At 44.6% G+C, this 22,011-nt stretch overlaps 1 protein-coding gene across 9 annotated transcripts in view; it reads left to right on the forward strand.

Annotated features, from left to right (window-relative positions):
* LOC123759399 (protein bric-a-brac 2) overlaps positions 1–22,011 on the forward strand; it is a 51,858-nt gene that overhangs the window by 1,031 nt on the left and 28,816 nt on the right. The window lies entirely within an intron of this gene.

The raw sequence follows: 22,011 nt of genomic DNA on the forward strand, positions 1-22,011 counted from the left end.
CGTACAGTGCAGCCGCCACCAATATTGCACGCTTCCCCCTTCCCCTACACACACACACCAATATTTATATAATTGCAATGGTGAACGTCGCGATTGATTATTCCATTGCTATGAAGGCGTTTTTAATGCAACTTTACGCCTTGTTGCTGACTTCGTTTCCATTTAAGTGAAGTTCACAGTAGTGCTTATGTGTTTGTTAAATGAACAGGACCGGGGTTGATGCACTGTACTTGGGTTGATGTACTATGTACGGGACCTGGGTTGATGCACTATACCTGTGTTGATGCACTATACCTGTGTTGACGCACTATACCTGTGTTGATGCACTATACCTGTGTTGATACACTATACCTGTGTTGACGCACTATACTTGTGTTGACGCACTATACCTGTGTTGATGTACTATACCTGTGTTGACGCACTATACTTGTTGATACACTATACCTGTGATGACGCACAATACCTGTGTTGATGCACTATACCTGTGTTGATGCACTATACCTGTGTTGATGCACTATACCTGTGTTGACGCACTATACCTGTGTTGATGTACTATACCTGTGTTGACGCACTATACTTGTGTTGATACACTATACCTGTGATGACGCACTATACCTGTGATGATGCACTATACCTGTGTTGATGCACTATACCTGTGTTGATGCACTATACCTGTGTTGATGCACTATACCTGTGTTGATACACTATACCTGTGTTGATGCACTATACCTGTGTTGATACACTATACCTGTGTTGATGCACTATACCTGTGTTGACGCACTATACCTGTGTTGATACACTATACCTGTGATGACGCACTATACCTGTGTTGATACACTATACCTGTGTTGACGCACTATACTTGTGTTGACACACTATACCTGTGTTGACGCACTATACTTGTGTTGACACACTATACCTGTGTTGATGCACTATACCTGTGCTGACACACTATACCTGTGTTGACACACTATACCTGTGTTGACGCACTATACTTGTGTTGACACACTATACTTGTGTTGACACACTATACTTGTGTTGACACACTATACCTGTGTTGACACACTATACCTGTGTTGACACACTATACCTGTGTTGACACACTATACCTGTGTTGACACACTATACCTGTGTTGACACACTATACTTGTGTTGACACACTATACTTGTGTTGACACACTATACCTGTGTTGACACACTATACCTGTGTTGACGCACTATACCTGTGTTGACACACTATACCTGTGTTGACACACTATACTTGTGTTGACACACTATACTTGTGTTGACACACTATACCTGTGTTGACACACTATACTTGTGTTGACACACTATACTTGTGTTGACACACTATACCTGTGTTGACACACTATACTTGTGTTGACACACTATACTTGTGTTGACACACTATACTTGTGTTGACACACTATACTTGTGTTGACACACTATACTTGTGTTGACACACTATACCTGTGTTGACACACTATACTTGTGTTGACACACTATACTTGTGTTGACACACTATACCTGTGTTGACACACTATACCTGTGTTGACACACTATACTTGTGTTGACACACTATACTTGTGTTGACACACTATACCTGTGTTGACACACTATACTTGTGTTGACACACTATACTTGTGTTGACACACTATACCTGTGTTGACACACTATACCTGTGTTGACACACTATACTTGTGTTGACACACTATACCTGTGTTGACACACTATACTTGTGTTGACACACTATACTTGTGTTGACACACTATACCTGTGTTGACACACTATACCTGTGTTGACACACTATACTTGTGTTGACACACTATACTTGTGTTGACACACTATACCTGTGTTGACACACTATACTTGTGTTGACACACTATACTTGTGTTGACACACTATACCTGTGTTGACACACTATACTTGTGTTGACACACTATACTTGTGTTGACACACTATACCTGTGTTGACACACTATACTTGTGTTGACACACTATACTTGTGTTGACACACTATACCTGTGTTGACACACTATACTTGTGTTGACACACTATACTTGTGTTGACACACTATACCTGTGTTGACACACTATACCTGTGTTGACACACTATACTTGTGTTGACACACTATACTTGTGTTGACACACTATACCTGTGTTGACACACTATACTTGTGTTGACACACTATACTTGTGTTGACACACTATACTTGTGTTGACACACTATACTTGTGTTGACACACTATACCTGTGTTGACACACTATACTTGTGTTGACACACTATACCTGTGTTGACACACTATACCTGTGTTGACACACTATACTTGTGTTGACACACTATACTTGTGTTGACACACTATACTTGTGTTGACACACTATACTTGTGTTGACACACTATACTTGTGTTGACACACTATACCTGTGTTGACACACTATACTTGTGTTGACACACTATACTTGTGTTGACACACTATACTTGTGTTGACACACTATACCTGTGTTGACACACTATACCTGTGTTGACACACTATACTTGTGTTGACGCACTATACCTGTGTTGATGCACTATACCTGTGTTGACACACTATACCTGTGTTGACACACTATACCTGTGTTGACACACTATACTTGTGTTGACACACTATACTTGTGTTGACACACTATACTTGTGTTGACACACTATACTTGTGTTGACACACTATACTTGTGTTGACACACTATACTTGTGTTGACACACTATACTTGTGTTGACACACTATACTTGTGTTGACACACTATACTTGTGTTGACACACTATACTTGTGTTGACACACTATACCTGTGTTGACGCACTATACCTGTGTTGACGCACTATACCTGTGTTGATGCACTATACCTGTGTTGATGCACTATACCTGTGTTGATGCACTATACCTGTGTTGATGCACTATACCTGTGTTGATGCACTATACCTGTGTTGATGCACTATACCTGTGTTGACGCACTATACTTGTGTTGATGCACAAGGCCAAAAATTGTCGTACTTGAAAATGGAAGATGCTCCCGAAAGTGACGTACTGTCCCGTTTTCTGTTTTGGGTCCTATGGCAGGTTAGGAGAGGACACTTTAAATTGACCGTTTTCTTGACGTTGGAAAAATTGAGGACGGGCTGGATACACAGGACCTGGGTTGATACACAGGACCTGGGTTGATACACAGGACCTGGGTTGATACACAGGACCTGGGTTGATACACAGGACCTGGGTTGATACACAGGACCTGGGTTGATGCACAGGTTAAGAAAAATGTAAGGAAAATAGGGAAGATTTATGCTAGAAGCATTGATCTCACCCTTTCGGTTACATATGATATAATATGCGGAAATTTATGTACTACATATGGTATAATATCGCATATTATAATTGATGTAATATGCTAATTTAATTCATTTAAATTATTTGACTACCAGTCAGTGTGGTCTAGCGGTAAAGGTACCAGGTACGCCAAGGTGCATAGTGCTCCTGGCTGTCTGGGTTCAAATCCTTCAGGGGGTGTGAGTTTTCAGTTGCATATTGTCTTGGGAACCATTCAAGTCTGTTCACACTATATATATATATATATATATATATATATATATATATATATATATAAAGTATATATTTTACACTTTATTATTTAAGGTTACACAGTTACATAAATGACTAGTTGTAAAATGTGAAGTTTAAGAGGAAATAAAAGGGTTTGCTTCCTAGAGGCTGTAGAACTTTTCCAAAGCTGGGCAGGAACAGTGGATACAGTGGGCATTTCCTCTCTGGGTCACCACACTGTGGCACTGGTAAAGGATGCTTGTTGCTCTAGGGTCTCTTGTTGTTTCGATGAGCCTGGAACCGAGATCTTTAAGAAACCTTGCACACTCCATGGACAAAGGGTTTCTGATCGTATTGGAACAGATCTGTACTGATGATCTAAGGCAGAATGTAACTGCAATACATAGCTACAGTGGATCAAGATGTACCTGTTGCAGACAAGAGGACTGCCAAAAGGAAATCCCCTTCATGGGGAGCCCACATAACTCTGAGGCAACATCAATAATGAGGATTGTTTTCGCCTCCAGCAAAACTGTGACTTCTTTGTCTGTGATGAGGTTGTCCTCGCTGGAGTGTTGCTTTCAATAGGGGGTTGAGTGCTGGATCTGCCAGAGTACCCTATTTTGTGTTGCATTCCAAGTAGTGAGGGGGGGGGAGGTCCATGTATCCCTGCCGAGTTTTCCGAATGTTCTGGTAGAATATAATTGACAAGGTCATTCGATGCCGAGGGGAAAGATAGGAAGGCTGAAACAGCAATTTGGGTGGCAGTGCGGAGACCAAGATCACCGAGTCTGACTGGAAGAGCGACTTGTTTCCACCGACAGCCATTGAGGGTAAGGTTCGCAACTTTTTCTAGAGTGGTTTTCAGTAGGCTGTCATACTCTTCAAGCTTTGGGCTGTTGTGGGATGGGGCGCGCCTCAGAAAGTAGGTTAGCCTTGGAGGGGATAGGCATCTAGTGAGAAAATAAAAGAGCATCATGAGCATCGATGTCACCAATCCAATCTTCCACGGGTTCTATTCTGCATTTTCTTCCATATCGTTCACAATAGTATGTTGTTATTTTACTGTGTAGATCTGGGACCTGGCCCTCCAGTATTTTCCACGTGTATATTATTTGATATCTCGCGTCTCCTTTCCAGTGAGTACATTTGGAGAGCTTTGAGACGATCCCAATAATTTAGGTTAAGCATTTAGTCCACTTTGATCGAGAACAGTTGGCTATGTATGCTCGTGCTACAAGAATGGTCGCTTCACAACCTTGGGGATTCCAAATCCAAGCTGAATTGGTTTCAGCAATTCAGCCGCTTGCTGGCTGGCAACCCTCGAGGCAGCCTTGGCAACGAGGCGTCGGGGAGTGTTGCCAATAGCGATTGACCGATTCCCCCCAGGCTTCTTATCCTTCTTCTTGTACACAGGGAATCACCAAACTACAGGGGTTTGATGACCTCAGGTGAACCACCACCCAGGCTCGTCTTAACGAACCGTGTGAGTTCTAAAGATCTTGTGCAGCATCAGCAAATGCAGGATTTAGTTAGCCCTTGTTCACGTTCAAGTAAGTTCATTGAGGAAATTAAATACATCTCAAAAGGATAGAGTAGCGTAGGCTAAGGGGCTCACAAATCCATTCAGTACACAAATATTAATCATATTTTACATTTCACATTCCAATAGTAATCACAAGGCATACTGTGAATTAATTATGTTGCTCCCGTCATGTCTTGTTTTGGTAAAGGTACCTTACCTTGAGGTGCTTCCGGGGCATAGCGTCCCCGCGGCCCGGTCGTCGACCAGGCCTAAGGTAGACTAAAGAAGTTGGAGAACGTACAAAATAAAGCCATGAGAATAATCTTAGGAAGTCCAAGAAATACTATGAGATAATGATGATGATGTGATTGTACTTAAAAAGTATTTGAGATAGAATTTCAGAGATAAATGAAGCTTCGGCGATTAGATTAATGACAGGCGAGGGAGCTAATGAATGAATCCTCTCTCTTCAAAACGTGGGAAGAAACTACTAATGCATGTGAAAGCATAATAAGATCCTTATGTTGTAATGTTACAGAGTATGATGTCTTTCAAGAACGATGTTGAAGGCATTGCCAAAGAAACAATTAACATCAACATGGGAGGAGTGTAGTAATTTTTCCCGCTATGTTCTCAGACTCTTAAATTTGCCGCTATTTGATAATTCATTGAGAACCAATAGCGCCTTGGACACACTCCCAACATTTTAACACTGTTTCTTGCTCAACACTTGTACACCCACTACAATCAAAGGTAATGATGCTACTCTGAACTATGTCTTCAACTTTATTCCTGTTTGAAGTGTTGAGATTTTAATCCTATAAACCCGCCTGCTGACCCAGATGGAAAAGAAAAGGCTGCTTTGTAGACCTCAGAACTTGAAGGTATAACTGTTGTTTAAGATTCAGCTACTGGGAACAAAATGTTCCAAGTAGCACGGGCTGTGGTGAGCCCGTAGTGGACTTACCTGGCACAGGAGCGGGGCTGTAACTGTTAAGGTATAACTAAATGAGTGATAATATAAAGTGCCAACGTGCATTGTGCGGTAAACTTTTGAAGTGAGATGTTTCACGAGCTGAGGGTAATGTTAGTCGTATTAAGTGAAATAATGCACCGTTTTCTATTCCCAGGCACAATTCCAAGGTATATTTCCTTGTCGCCATAAAATTGATTTCGACGAGGACTTTCATATATAAAACGATGTGAAATATATACTAAAGAAGGAAGGTTTACATAAGCAGGCGATGTGTCAATAACGTGGCTGAAGTACGTTGACCAGACCACACACTAGAAGGTGAAGGGACGACGACGTTTCTGTCCGTCCTGGATCATTCTCACAATCGACTTGAGAATGGTCCAGGATGGACCGAAACGTCGTCGTCCCTTCACCTTCTAGTGTGTGGTTTGGTCAACAAGGTTTACATAGTTAATTACAAATATGATTCAATGTATTGATTAAAATGGTTCAACTCTCTCTGAGCCACAGTCATCAGGTAAATTCAAGTAATCCTCTTGTGCGTCTGAGATTCAAGGACGTATGAACATTAAAGACACCAGCAAAGACACACAGCACCGCTCCTGTGCCAGGTAAGTTACGGGCTCACCATAGCCCGTGCTACTTGGAACTTGTTCCGAGTAGCTTAATCTATAACAATAACAACCAGTAAAGACTTGCGTCAAGTTAGTGGTATATGTCTTATTACCGAGTCTGGACATGGCACTTTGAAAGCTCAAACAGTTCGAAAGTTTTTGAACTCGTAAGAAATTTCATTCTTATGAGAGTGCAAACGCAAGAAATTCTGTGCATGTGCATTCAGCATTATACAGGTAACGATGCTGTGATTTGCTAGATTAGCTACATAGCTTTTAAAATTCAGGCAAATTTTCTTATTACGATAAAGAGAAGTAGAGCTGTTGATGATGATGGTTAAATGAAATGATGTTTATCACTCTGAAATGGATGAGGTTTGCTTTTCTTTAGCCAACGACATTAAATTCTACTCTGGATAGGCTAGGTATTCGGGGGAAAATATCAGTTTCTAGTTATGGCTAACACAGTATTTTCCAAGATAAAAACTTCCGGAGGACATGTATTAGGAAAGTAGAATAAATAGCGTGAGGAAAAAAGGTAGATAATGTAGGTGTTGAGTTGGCGTGAGGCTGGCGTGGAGCAGCGGTGTACCTGTGTGAGTTTGGGAAGAGAGAGCGGCGGGTGGGGGCCCCCGGCAGCAGTTATCATACACGAGTAGCACAGATTAACTAGTTTGATCAATACCCGACAACTGGCACGTCCCTCCCGTAACTCACCATTTTACTGTGACATGCATAGTCGATACATCTGTCCACTCCCCCGCGCCCTCCCTCCCGCCCTCACCCCCCAACTCCTCTCTTTTATACCCCCCTTTAACCGGGCCGAGTTTTAACATCATACCAGTGTGGAAAGGTAGCGTAGTGGTGGGTGTACTGATGGACCATACTGGGAGCCTGCCGCCTCGCTCCCGCACTCTCACACCCCCAAGTTAAGTATTCCTAGTGCTCTCACATTCAACACATTACTGCTGGCCAACTTACCCGCAGCTCTTGCCCTTCAGCGGGGATTTTTCCGCCTATAATCTCCCCCCGGTGGTTAAACACGCGTCTCGACACCATTGTCTGCGCCGCTTTCCATCAGGTTCTCAAATTTTACACGCAAGCTTTCAAGGGTCATTAATTATGGCAAACCGTGTTTTAATTGGTCGCCAACGCTCGCAGTTTTGAGAGCAAGGGAGCATGTGTTGATGTGATGAAATGTTGGTATAAGCATGCATTAATGTGTAGTATGTTTTGATAATGTTGGGTTATGTCTCGCTCTCTCCCCCCGCCACCTACACTAGCCATTCTCTTGCTTTCCTGCCTCCTGTTCGCTCGCTCTTCTGTTTCCCAAATCTCACTTTCCTCCTTCTTCTCCTCTGTTTCCACTGTTTTTGTTCATTTATATACACTCTTCTTCCTTCATGTCATCGCTCTTCTCCTCTCCCTCTCTCTTCCCCCCCCCCCTCCCCTCTTTCTCACCCCTCCCCTCTTTCACACTCGTCTATCTCTTTCTGTTTCATTCTCATCTCTATCTCTTACATTCCTTCTCTCCCTCTCTTTTATACATTTCTCTTTTTTATCGCTCTCTCTCTCCTCCCACCTCCCTTACCCCTCTCTCTTTCTCTCTCGTCACTCCTCCTCTTTCTCTTTTTTATGTTTTTTTTTTAACTAAGACTAGCGTTTATAACCTACCTCTCTCTCTCTCTCTCTCTCTCTCTCTCTCTCTCTCTCTCTCTCTCTCTCTCTCTCTCTCTCTCTCTGTCCTCACCCCCTTCTCACTCTCCTCATCTCCCTTCTCTCTCTTCTCCCCCCCACTCCATATCCTCCGTCACCCCCTCTCTAAACATATCCTCCATCCCTCTCCTTCCCCCTCTCTACCTATCCTCTATCTCCCTCTTGTTTATCTCTTTGCGTGCCTCTTCTCCTCTCTGGTTAACTATTTTCCCTCTTTCATTACTCCTTTCACTCGTTTTCGCTATCGACTCCCTATCCTCCTCTCGACCATTTTGCAATTTCCCTTCTTCCCCTCTCCTAGTCTTAAATGATCTTTTTATATCATTGACCACTATTTTCATTTGCCTTCACGTGTATTGACAAGTACTGTAGATCATCCCGAGTCTTGGGTAAGGCGTCTGCTGAGGTAAGCACTGTAGACCAGACCACACACTAGAAGGTGAAGGGACGACGACGTTTCGGTCCGTCCTGGACCATTCTCAAGTCGATCGACTTGAGAATGATTGAGACTTGAGACCAGATTGGTCCGGTCAACATACTTTAGCCACGTTATTGTGACTCATCGCCTGCATAAGTACTGTAGAATAACACAACTATCCTCTACCGCAGCTGGCCTACATGACTATCCTCTACCACAACTGGTCTACACAACTATCCTCTACCACAGTTGGGCTATACACCCATCCTCTTACGTGATGTAGGAAATTCCAACTTTTCTGTGGTTGGATCGCAGCAGCAAATTTCACTTCCCCTAAGGTCATGATTCCAGTCAGTTGGGCAGAAGGTGTGGGTGCCTGTCCCGGGTCAGGTCTCATACCAGCGTACATGGCCACACATACACAATATTGGAATGGATTTGCTGGTAATAGTCAGACTTGAGTTCCTTCGTTCATGTTTCTCACATCGTTCAAGTTATTACCCGCATCCCCACATAATTTACAACAATGAATTAATGAGGTTCGTGTATAGTCTGAGTATTAGAACGAAGTACTTTCATTCATCTTATGTGTGGGGTGGTGGCTGATTGATTAATAAAGATTATGCCACCCAAGAGGTGGCACGGGCATGAATAGGCCGTAAGGGGTGGTAGCCAACAGCCTCGTGTCAAAATGTTGTAGTTACTGAGATTGATAGTACACAGTTACCCCCATGAGGGATGTAGCTAGCGGGAACTCCCATGTATTGGTCATTAGGCCTGCCTCTAGTTACCGTGTTCCTCAACAAATATTACGAAACCATTGTTTTGTTTTTTTTCACCTCACACGTAACTTTTTTGCTGTGTATCTCCCTCTACTGAATTGTACTGTATGACGGGCTATTCGTGCCCGTGTCACCTTTGGGTGGCTAAATCTTGATCAATCAATCATCATTGTACTGTACATACTTGTGATGACGTGTTGACTAACACAAAGGTGCTTATATATATATATATATATATATATATATATATATATATATATATATATATATATTCGTCCTCTTTGAGTTTGTATTTACTGGGGAAGGAAAGGGTGGGGGGTTCTCAACAGGTTATTAAATATAAAAAGTGGTTATCATAAAATTCAATATAAACACAAGTTATACATTTTGTCGTCGAGTGATGGAATGTTGCCAAGCAAGTGTTATATCACTGCCTCTTGTTGTTCCAGTATCTGTTGACGTTACTGTCCTCGAACCCTTATATGCATTATTTATGAGAGTTAATCTAACGTAAGGTTAAAAGTGTTGAAGGTTAAACAGAAAATCGAAGATGAAATGTTAAATTTGAAACTACTCAAGTTGTTTACATTTTAAAGGCAAGGAGGAGGCGGTGGTGCCTCCTCCTCCTCTTCCTTCTCCTTCTTCTCCTCCTCCTCCCCCTTCTCATTCTCCTCCTCCTAAGTACTCTTGGCATCGCCACAATGAAGAAGGTTGCTACAATACCGTACTGCTTGAATGAAGGGTGAAAGAAAAATCCAATACATGTTTGTCAGTGTATTAAAACAAATTTTCGGCTGAAATCTACACGCTTTCTCTAGGTGTTGTAAACAATGTTCTGCAAGAACATTGTTTACAGCTCTTTGGTAAAGGTGTTGTAACAGGCTTCATCCGAGTATTTAGTTTTAATACACTGACACGCATTAATTGGGTCTTTCCTTCACCTTCATCTTCACAATCATTAATGTAATCGGTTTATTTCATGTACTGGAAAAAAATCAAAGCTAACCACGAAAGAAACAGAAAAGGTATAATTTACATTTACCGGTATTATAAAAGTCTCAACAGACCTTCCAGTGTGAATTTCTTCCACACAACTCTTCTTTCTAAGCAGTGGCCAACAACACAGAAATCACAATAGCGTGATACATCAAATGAACAAATCCACAAGGGCCGTGACGAGGATTCGAACCTACGTCCAAGAGCATCCCAGACGCTGCCTTAACCGACTGAGGTACATGGTCAAAAGAGTTGATGAGATGATCTCGGACGTAGGTTCGAATCTTCGTCGCGGCCCTTGTGGATTTGTTCAGTAATATGTATCATTGATCAGTCATGGAGGTAACGAGATACTTTAACCTGTACTCACACCAGGGAGCCGGTCGGCCGAGCGGACAGCACGCTGTCCTTGTGATCCTGTGGTCCCGGGTTCGATCCCGGGCGCCGGTGAGAAACAATGGGCAGAGTTTCTTTCACCCTATGCCCCTGTTACCTAGCAGTAAAATAGGTACCTGGGAGTTAGACAGCTGTCACGGGCTGCTTCCTGGGGGTGGAGGCCTGGTCAAGGACCGGGCCGCGGGGACACTAAAAAGCCCCGAAATCATCTCAAGATAACCTCAAGAATCTCAAGATAACCACCACTCTTGTGGATACTGAGTGAGGGCGGCATGGTAAGATCCAGCATGATATTCCTCCAGCGAGACGAACTAGATCAATGCGTGGGATCGCTGAAGGCGAGGAAAGGAATGTTGACTCTAGTAACGGGACGAGGGTAGTGTCTCGTGGGTAAAACAACTGCTGGATGCCAGGTAAGACCCCTGGGGTGGTGTCGTGTACAGTATCTGTCGGATAGCTGGTAAAACACCTGCTGGATGGAGGGGGGGGAACACCAGGTGGGATATCATGTAAAGCATCTGTCGGAATGCAGGTAAAACACCTGGCGGATCGCAGATAAAACATCTGTCGGATGGCAAGAAGTAACATAGATGGCAGATATTATGAGAGTAACTATATTCAATAATGCAAATATTGTTTTAAGTATGACTAAGATTATCATACATGCCATTCATCTTTTTTATAATACATAACCAAGTGACCCCCCATGTGTAGCAACAGTGACCACCATGTGTAGCAACAGTGACCACCATGTGTAGCAACAGTGACCCCCATGTGTAGCAACAGTGACCCCCATGTGTAGCAACAGTGACCACCATGTGTAGCAACAGTGACCCCCATGTGTAGCAACAGTGACCACCATGTGTAGCAACAGTGACCACCATGTGTAGCAACAGTGACCACCATGTGTAGCAACAGTGACCACCATGTGTAGCAACAGTGACCCCCATGTGTAGCAACAGTGACCACCATGTGTAGCAACAGTGACCACCATGTGTAGCAACAGTGACCACCATGTGTAGCAACAGTGACCCCCATGTGTAGCAACAGTGACCACCATGTGTAGCAACAGTGACCACCATGTGTAGCAACAGTGACCACCATGTGTAGCAACAGTGACCACCATGTGTAGCAACAGTGACCACCATGTGTAGCAACAGTGACCACCATGTGTAGCAACAGTGACCCCCATGTGTAGCAACAGTGACCACCATGTGTAGCAACAGTGACCACCATGTGTAGCAACAGTGACCACCATGTGTAGCAACAGTGACCCCCATGTGTAGCAACAGTGACCACCATGTGTAGCAACAGTGACCACCATGTGTAGCAACAGTGACCCCCATGTGTAGCAACAGTGACCACCATGTGTAGCAACAGTGACCCCCCATGTGTAGCAACAGTGACCACCATGTGTAGCAACAGTGACCCCCCATGTGTAGCAACAGTGACCACCATTTGTAGCAACAGTGACCACCATGTGTAGCAACAGTGACCCCCATGTGTAGCAACAGTGACCACCATGTGTAGCAACAGTGACCCCCATGTGTAGCAACAGTGACCCCCATGTGTAGCAACAGTGACCCCCATGTGTAGCAACAGTGACCACCATGTGTAGCAACAGTGACCCCCATGTGTAGCAACAGTGACCCCCCATGTGTAGCAACAGTGACCACCATGTGTAGCAACAGTGACCCTCATGTGTAGCAACAGTGACCCCCCATGTGTAGCAACAGTGACCCCCCATGTGTAGCAACAGTGACCCCCCATGTGTAGCAACAGTGACCCCCCATGTGTAGCAACAGTGACCCCCATGTGTAGCAACAGTGACCCCCATGTGTAGCAACAGTGACCCCCCATGTGTAGCAACAGTGACCCCCCATGTGTAGCAACAGTGACCCCCCATGTGTAGCAACAGTGACCACCATGTGTAGCAACAGTGACCCCCCATGTGTAGCAACAGTGACCCCCCATGTGTAGCAACAGTGACCCCCATGTGTAGCAACAGTGACCCCCATGTGTGGCAACAGTGACCCCCCATGTGTAGCAACAGTGACCACCATGTGTAGCAACAGTGACCCCCCATGTGTAGCAACAGTGACCACCATGTGTAGCAACAGTGACCACCATGTGTAGCAACAGTGACCACCATGTGTAGCAACAGTGACCCCCATGTGTAGCAACAGTGACCCCCCATGTGCAGGCCCCCTCGTGTACAGTGACGACCACGCCCCCTTGTGTACAGTGACGACCACGCCCCCTTGTGTACAGTGACGACCACGCCCCCTTGTGTACAGTGACGACCATGCCCCCTTGTGTACAGTGACGACCACGCCCCCTAGTGTACAGTGACGACCACGCCCCCTAGTGTACAGTGACGACCACGCCCCCTAGTGTACAGTGACGACCACGCCCCTTGTGTACAGAGACGACCACGCCCCCTAGTGTACAGTGACGACCACGCCCCCTTATGTACAGTGACGACCACGCCCCCTAGTGTACAGTGACGACCACGCCCCCTCGTGTACAGTGACGACCACGCCCCCTTGTGTACAGTGACGACCACGCCCCCTCGTGTACAGTGACGACCACGCCCCCTTGTGTACAGTGACGACCACGCCCCCTTATGTACAGTGACGACCACGCCCCCTAGTGTACAGTGACGACCACGCCCCCTTGTGTACAGTGACGACCATGCCCCCTTGTGTACAGTGACGACCACGCCCCCTCGTGTACAGTGACGACCACGCCCCCTTGTGTACAGTGACGACCACGCCCCCTAGTGTACAGTGACGACCACGCCCCCTAGTGTACAGTGACGACCACGCCCCCTAGTGTACAGTGACGACCATGCCCCCTTGTGTACAGTGACGACCACGCCCCCTCGTGTACAGTGACGACCACGCCCCCTAGTGTACAGTGACGACCACGCCCCCTCGTGTACAGTGACGACCACGCCCCCTCGTGTACAGTGACGACCACGCCCCCTAGTGTACAGTGACGACCACGCCCCTTAGTGTACAGTGACGACCACGCCCCCTCGTGTAGAGTGTGTACCCCTGTCATGTACGGCGTAGTGTGTACTCCATCACGTACAATAAAGCCTACGCACTCATGTACAGGAAGTAATATCAATAAAATACTAACCCTATCTTCGTGGGGTAATGGGTATCCATTTATCATAGTAATATACATAGGTACACGCAAATAATTATACATAGGTACACGCAAATAATAATAGTCATCTATACGGTGACGGGGTAATGTATACCATTTATCATAGTGAGATGCATAGGTACAGATGATAATAATAGTGTATATATCTATGCCGTGATTTGATAAATAGTATATATATGTAACAAGACAATGTGTAACCAGACAGCCAGCCACACATAAAAGGGGCCGACCTTCCTCTTCCAGTTACAGTGACTCCTATGTTTCTCATCGCCATTTGTGAATACAGGGAGCACGTCCTCCAAAACACTGCTCTGATTGTTACATGTTGTGTATTAGCTTTTGATCCAATTTCTGAAATGGTTACAATATGGCTCGTTTTTCCTATAAATATCTTAATTCACACACGTAAATTGGAACTGATGTGGATAAATAGTGACTTAAGAAACACACACACACACACACACACACACACACACACACACACACACACACACACACACACACACACACACATTTGGGCACACTGAGTGCCCAAATGAGCCACAGAGATATTAGAAAGATCTTTTTTAGTGTCAGAGTGGTTGACAAATGGAATGCATTAGGAAGCAATGTGGTGGAGGCTGACTCCATACACAGTTTCAAGTGTAGATATGATAGAGCCCAATAGACTCAGGAACCTGTACACCTGTTGATTGACGGTTGAGAGGCGGGACCAAAGAGCCAGAGCTCAACCCCCGCAAGCACAACTAAGTGAGTACAACTAGGTGAGTACACACACACACATCGATTGTGTAAGCAAACTCTATTCATAATTTTAAAGTAGATATGATAGGGAAAGATCGGTGCTGGAATCCATACTATTCCTGATTTATGTAAATGACTGGACTGTAGGAGTCGAGTCTTTTATGTCGATGTTGGCAGACAATGCAAGACTTATGAGAAAGGTTGAGACAAATGAGGATTGTAAGATTCTCAAAGATGATTCATACAAGCTGCAGAGTTGTCCTAGAAATGGCTACTAGAGATCAACACCAGCAAGTGTAAGGTGATGGAAATGGGATCAAGCGACCAAAAGGCCAATAAACGATAAAAGGGAAACTACCTGCCTCTAATGACTAGATAAAAATACCTGGGAGTGGACATAATACCAAACTGAACTCCAGAGGTTCATGTAAATAGAATAACGTCAGCTTCATACTCTATGCTAGCAAAAGTCAGAACATCCTCCGGAAACATAAATCAGGTGGCATTTAGATGACAGGATACCACCCATGTGAGACCAGTTTTAGAACATGCTGCTCTATCCTGGAACCCGCATCTAAAAAGTAAACATAAGGAAGCTCGGAAGGGTGCAGATGCTTGCACCGAGACTCATACCAGAATTGTGAGGGATGAAATATGAAGCGAGAATGAATGAACTAAACCTGATGACGCTAGAAAAGGAGAGAGGAGACATTATACAGACGTATAAAATACTTGAGGGGAATTAACAAAGGGAATGCTTACAATGAATTCCAGTAGAACAAGAGGGACACATGTGGAAGCTTGAGACTCAGATATGTGTCATAGAGATGTTAGAATGTTTCCTTTTAGCATAAGGGAAGTGAGCAAGTGGAAGAATCTAAAGGAGCAGGTTTTTGAGACAAACTCAATTCACAACTTTCAAAGCAGGTACGATAAGAAATTCGGGGTCCATGAGATAGTGCTTGATCCTGCATGCACAAATAGGTGAGTAGATTGATGATTGATGAAGATTAAGCCACCCAAAAGATGGCACGGGCATGAATAGCCCGTAAGTGGTGGCCCTTTTAAGCCATTACCAGTATCAAGAGCTGATACTGGAGATCTGTGGAGGTGCGACTGCACCCTGCATGACGGGAGATGTCTCCCTTGTGAAGATGAAGCCACCGAGAAGGTGGCACGGGCATGAATAGCTCGTAAGTGGTGGCCCTTTTGAGCCATTACCAGAATCAATAGATAGGTGAGTAGATACACACTGTCCAGGTATTCACATATTAGGGGTGGGGTGGGGTGGGGGGGTACCTGGCCTTGCACGGGATGTTTTCCATATATAAATCTTTCTATCCATCCTTCCCCCCCCCCCCCCCCCCTCTTTTCGTCTCTTCTCCTATCCCTCTACTTTTTCCCCCACATTTTTTCCCACCCCTCCATCCATTCTCAGAAAATACATTACCAAGAAGTACTGAAACAACTGTTGGTCTAAGAAATTATGACAATAAAACCCCCCCACACTAACCACACGTCATATTTTACACTTGAGTCCATGAAAAAGGAGGCCTTTAGTATTACTAATATTTCTTAATACATTTAACTTAGGCCTACCCTGACTAACCTATGTCCGCCCTGTACCCCAAACCATTCTGCCTGCAAATTTTTGTGAGGCTAGCCTTAAGTGCCTGGCCTTCAGCTTTGGACGGACATACATTGTTACAGATGTGTGTGATGTTTATTGAGTAGGTACGGTGGGTGGTGCAGGCATGACCAGAACCTGGGTATGACGGGTGAGAAGAGGTATGGTGACGGGCAAACGGGCTATCGGAAGGTATATGGTGACCGAGAGCAGGTATGGTGACTCCTGCAAGGTTCTCCTAGTACCACCTGTCATGACTGATAAAGATTAAGCCACCCAAGAGGTGGCACGGGCATGAATAGCCCGTAGCACCTGTCATGGCACAGGTGTCGATGTACGAGCGGGTGTTCACTCCCCAAGACTGGTGCACATGTGGCAGCCCCATCCCACCTCTGCCCTCCCTCTAGAGATGCTACACACGTACACACTCACACCTGTAAGGTATGCCTGCCTCCCCACATCACCCCAATGCACCTCTTAGCACACTCTTCCCTCGGTTTGCTGTAGTGTGTAGTGTGCACATCTCGACTAGGTGTGGAGGACACACCTACTCTTTCCTCCCTCCCTCCCCCCCCACCCCCACCATTCTCTGCCTATCCACCTGGACCAGTTGCAATAACGGTCTTATTTCTTGTAGGTCGGTGTTCGATCCTCGATAGTCTAAATGTTTGGCACCATTCCTTAACACCGGCCACATATATCAGTCATTATGCCGTGCTCACATCCCAGTTGTTACCTTGTCATATCCGTTGTAAGTGGTGTAGAGGTATACTGTGTTAGTAGTGTGTCTTGCTACTTGCCTGTACCCTGCACTACACTACAGTACACGCGCCTTCCCCATGGGCTCTACAGGGTGCTTGTGGTGCCACTACCGTCCCCTGGCACTGTGCTCTACAGGGTGCTTGTGGTGCCACTACCGGCCCCTGGCACTGTGCTCTACAGGGTGCTTGTGGTGCCACTACCGGCCCCTGGCACTGCGCTCTACAGGGTGCTTGTGGTGCCACTACCGGCCCCTGGTACTGTGCTCTACAGGGTGCTTGTGGTGCCACTACCGGCCCCTGGCACTGTGCTCTACAGGGTGCTTGTTGTGCCACTACCGTCCCCTGGCACTGCGCTCTACAGGGTGCTTGTGGTGCCACTACCGGCCCCTGGCACTGCGCTCTACAGGGTGCTTGTGGTGCCACTACCGGCCCCTGGCACTGCGCTCTCTCACACTGCAACACCACTCTTGGGGGAAAATTATCATTTCCAATATACTATTCTTGAACAGCGTGTACGAGTGATAACCATTTGTTAACTGTGTAAAGTATATACCCGTGCACTATAGTGAGGTGTGCCTGGTGAGGAGAGCTGGTGATTGTGTCAGTATCTTACAGTATATTTGCTAAGAAGTATTTAGCGCCCGTGGGGAGGGGGGGGGAGCATCTGGAGAAGACATTTGTGTATCGCCTTGAGCCTTTCAAGACCTGTGAATGCTGCTGCTGCTGCTGCTGCACGGAGAGGCCCTTGTTGTTATTAGGTCAAGCAGCCAGCCCCCTGGTGCTAGATACTAGAAACATATGCACGTCGAAAGGGCGGGAAAGAGACCTTGAGCGGTTTTAAAAACGTTTCAATGAAACTACATCCAAATTTCTACTATACGCACACACTCATGTTAGAAGGTCCTCTAACTTGGTAATTCCTTCACATTAACTTCTAATTGCTAGAAGGTAAATTGTTGTTAACCACTGATCACTATTCCAGAATCCGACTTGTTATAGCAATTATTAAATATTCTATAATTAGTCATAATTAACGTCAGCCGTCTGGCCAGAGTGTGAGGACTTTAGATCTGGTGTACATAGGTAGCGGAGCCTGGCAGTACCCCCCCCCCTCGGGCCCTCCCACCTGTACAGTTACCTGGTCTCCTTCCCTCATCCCAAACACCACCACCCTTTCCCTCCCCCATTCACTTCTATACTCCTTCCCCCTCCATCCCCCTTTCCTTCCCCATTCCTTTTTCTTCCACTAGTCAACAACCCACCACTACCACCACCATTATAACTCAACAACACTACAGCAACCACCACTACCACAACCCTCACTACTGTGATACCCGCTGTATCCACCACACATTAGGCCGTGGTGTGTGGGAGGCAAACTCAGTACACAGGAATCTATACACCAATTGATTCACACACTCACACGTGTGAATGAGTGTGTTCACACGCGGAATGGAGAAATGTCACAAGTGGAGTACCACAGGGTTCAGTTCTTGCACCAGTGATGTTTATTGTGTACATAAATGATCTACCAGTTGGTATACAGAATTATATGAACATGTTTGCTGATGATGCTAAGATAATAGGAAGGATAAGAAATTTAGATGATTGTCATGCCCTTCAAGAAGACCTGGACAAAATAAGTAGATGGAGCACCACTTGGCAAATGGAATTTAATGTTAATAAATGTCATGTTATGGAATGTGGAATAGGAGAACATAGACCCCACACAACCTATATATTAGTGAGAAATCTTTAAAGAATTCTGATAAAGAAAGAGATCTAGGGGTGGTTCTAGATAGAAAACTATCACCTGAGGACCACATAAAGAATATTGTGCAAGGAGCCTATGCTATGCTTTCTAACTTCAGAATTGCATTTAAATACATGGATGGCGATATACTAAAGAAATTGTTCATGACTTTTGTTAGGCCAAAGCTAGAATATGCAGCTGTTGTGTGGTGCCCATATCTTAAGAAGCACATCAACAAACTGGAAAAGGTGCAAAGACATGCTACTAAGTGGCTCCCAGAACTGAAGGGTAAGAGCTACGAGGAGAGGTTAGAAGCATTAAACATGTCAAAACTAGAAGACAGAAGAAAAAGAGGTGATATGATCACTACATACAAAATAGTAACAGGAATTGATAAAATCGACAGGGAAAATTTCCTGAGACCTGGCACTTCAAGAACAAGAGGTCACAGATTTAAACTAGCTAAACACAGATGCCGAAGAAATATAAGAAAATTCACCTTCGCAAATAGAGTGGTAGACGGTTGGAACAAGTTAGGTGAGAAGGTGGTGGAGGCCAAGACCGTCAGTAGTTTCAAAGCGTTATATGACAAAGAGTGCTGGGAAGACGGGACACCACGAGCGTAGCTCTCATCCTGTAACTACACTTAGGTAATTACACACACACACACGATGTGTGTGTGTGTGTGTGAAAATGTGAGAAAGCTTATGAGGGGCTTGGACAGTAACAAAAGGATGACACATGGAGACAGGACCAGGATGAGTGCCTCCGAGTGAGACACGAAGCGGAGACAATTGGAAAATGGCACAATATAGAGCAAGAAACCGACCAATACTGTTCCACAATCACACCAAGACTAAAACAACGGCGGAGTCAGCCCAAGCAGCAGGGCTGGAGGCGTCAGCCCAAGCAGCAGGGCTGGAGGCGTCAGCCCAAGCAGCAGGGCTGGAGGCGTCAACCCAAGCAGCAGGGCTGGAGGCGTCAACCCAAGCAGCAGGGCTGGAGGCGTCAGCCCAAGCAGCAGGGCTGGAGGCGTCAGCCCAAGCAGCAGGGCTGGAGGCGTCAACCCAAGCAGCAGGGCTGGAGGCGTCAACCCAAGCAGCAGGGCTGGAGGACTGGAGGCAACCGGGGCTATACAACCATGTACTGCCCACGAGCCTCCTACTCCAGTGAGGACAACAAGAGCAAAACACCAATGTTTAGTATGTTGTCGTTCGTGCTACTGTTTACCCTCTGAACTTCGTCCAGTTATATTTTTGCTACTAAATGTTTACAATAATTAATCTATCACATTGAATAATGAAAACAAAGGTTACATAATAATGTTACTGTGAAATTGTTAAAAAATAATATATATATATATATTATATATATATATATATATATATATATATATATATATATATATATATATATATATATATATATATATATATATATATAGTGTGTGTGTGTGTGTGTTGCCTAAGTGAAGACGTATGAGGCTGGTGAAGGTGTGCTGGACGCACATGTTCACAATAATGTTGCAGCTGTGCGGTTGCTTATAATGGTCCTCATCTTTCTGGCTGTCATTCAAACACTTGTATGCGCGTAGTGCCTGAAATGTGCACTTTGGGGGCAGTTTAAAAGTGGATGCTGCAAGCTGTGGCACACACATCAGAACGTGTGTATACAACATTATTCTAGTGCCAGTATACTAAACGCAAGATATAGATGAATCTTTGATTTCCTAACGGAATCAAGGGTTTAATGGTCAACTTGTAAAATCCGGATCATCCACTGCGAAAAGCTCAGGGCAGGCAAGGTACTGTGCTGTCGTACAGTCTTACAACACACCAGATGTTCCCCTTATATGACACCGGTACAATATTTCCCTATCCACAACTCTCCTCACACAACAGTTCTTATTCGTCTCATTGTTAACACCAAAAGTGTTACACGTTCTCACCTGATTATATGTTTCCTACCTTTTATTTACAACCACTTTTGTTAATATCTTTCACTGATTTGTTCACTTAGGTCATATAACCTCTGGCTTTCGTAACTTCAGTGTCCTTAATCAATTGTTCTAAGGAAAATTCATCATGCTAGAGATGAACCCCCCAAGCACTTGGCTAAGTCAGTGGTTACTAGGGAAGACGTTATTAAATCACTAGACAAATTAGGCTCACCTTCGTGGGACCTTACCTTGAGGTTACCTTGAGGTACTTCCGGGGCTTAGCGTCCTCGCGCCTCGGTCGTCGACCAGGCCTCCTGGTTGCTGAACTGGTCAACCAGGCTGTTGGACACGGCTACTCGCAGCCTGACGTACGAATCACAGCCTGGTTGATCAGGTATCCTTGGGAGGTGCTTATCCAGTTCTCTCTTGAACACTGCGAGGGGTCGGAACACCAACGTTCTTAGTCACTTCCTGCCCGAACTGTAATTACTCCCTAAATCAACGTAAGCAAGAGTAAGCAATTTGTAACAACTTGCGCGTGTCCATAATATACACAATATTTGAGAAACTCCTGCGATTGTTATTACAAGTTAGACAAATTAGAACAAAGCTATTAGTCGGGCGCCGCTAGCTGGCACTCTCTGATATATTGTGTTTAACAACTGTCTGTTCTTGTGCCTTTGTCAGGGGAAGAAAATATACATTTACGCATGTCGAATGCAATAATATACGCATTTATCAGCTATAGTATATATATATACATATATATATATATATATATATATATATATATATATATATATATATATATATATATATATATATATGTGTGAATAATTTGTTAATATATTGATTGGGGAGGGGGGTTTAAATAGCAATATTATTGAATGCTTTAATACAAATTACTAAAATATAATATGTATTTCAGTAATAGTACTTGAGACATTTTTAATATGTTTATCTATTAAATATCTTAAAAAGAGTCTTGTGGAATGATTCAGCTTTCCATTACTTTATACA

Source organism: Procambarus clarkii, chromosome 32 (genome assembly GCF_040958095.1).
Source record: "Procambarus clarkii isolate CNS0578487 chromosome 32, FALCON_Pclarkii_2.0, whole genome shotgun sequence".
NCBI lineage: Eukaryota > Metazoa > Arthropoda > Malacostraca > Decapoda > Cambaridae > Procambarus > Procambarus clarkii.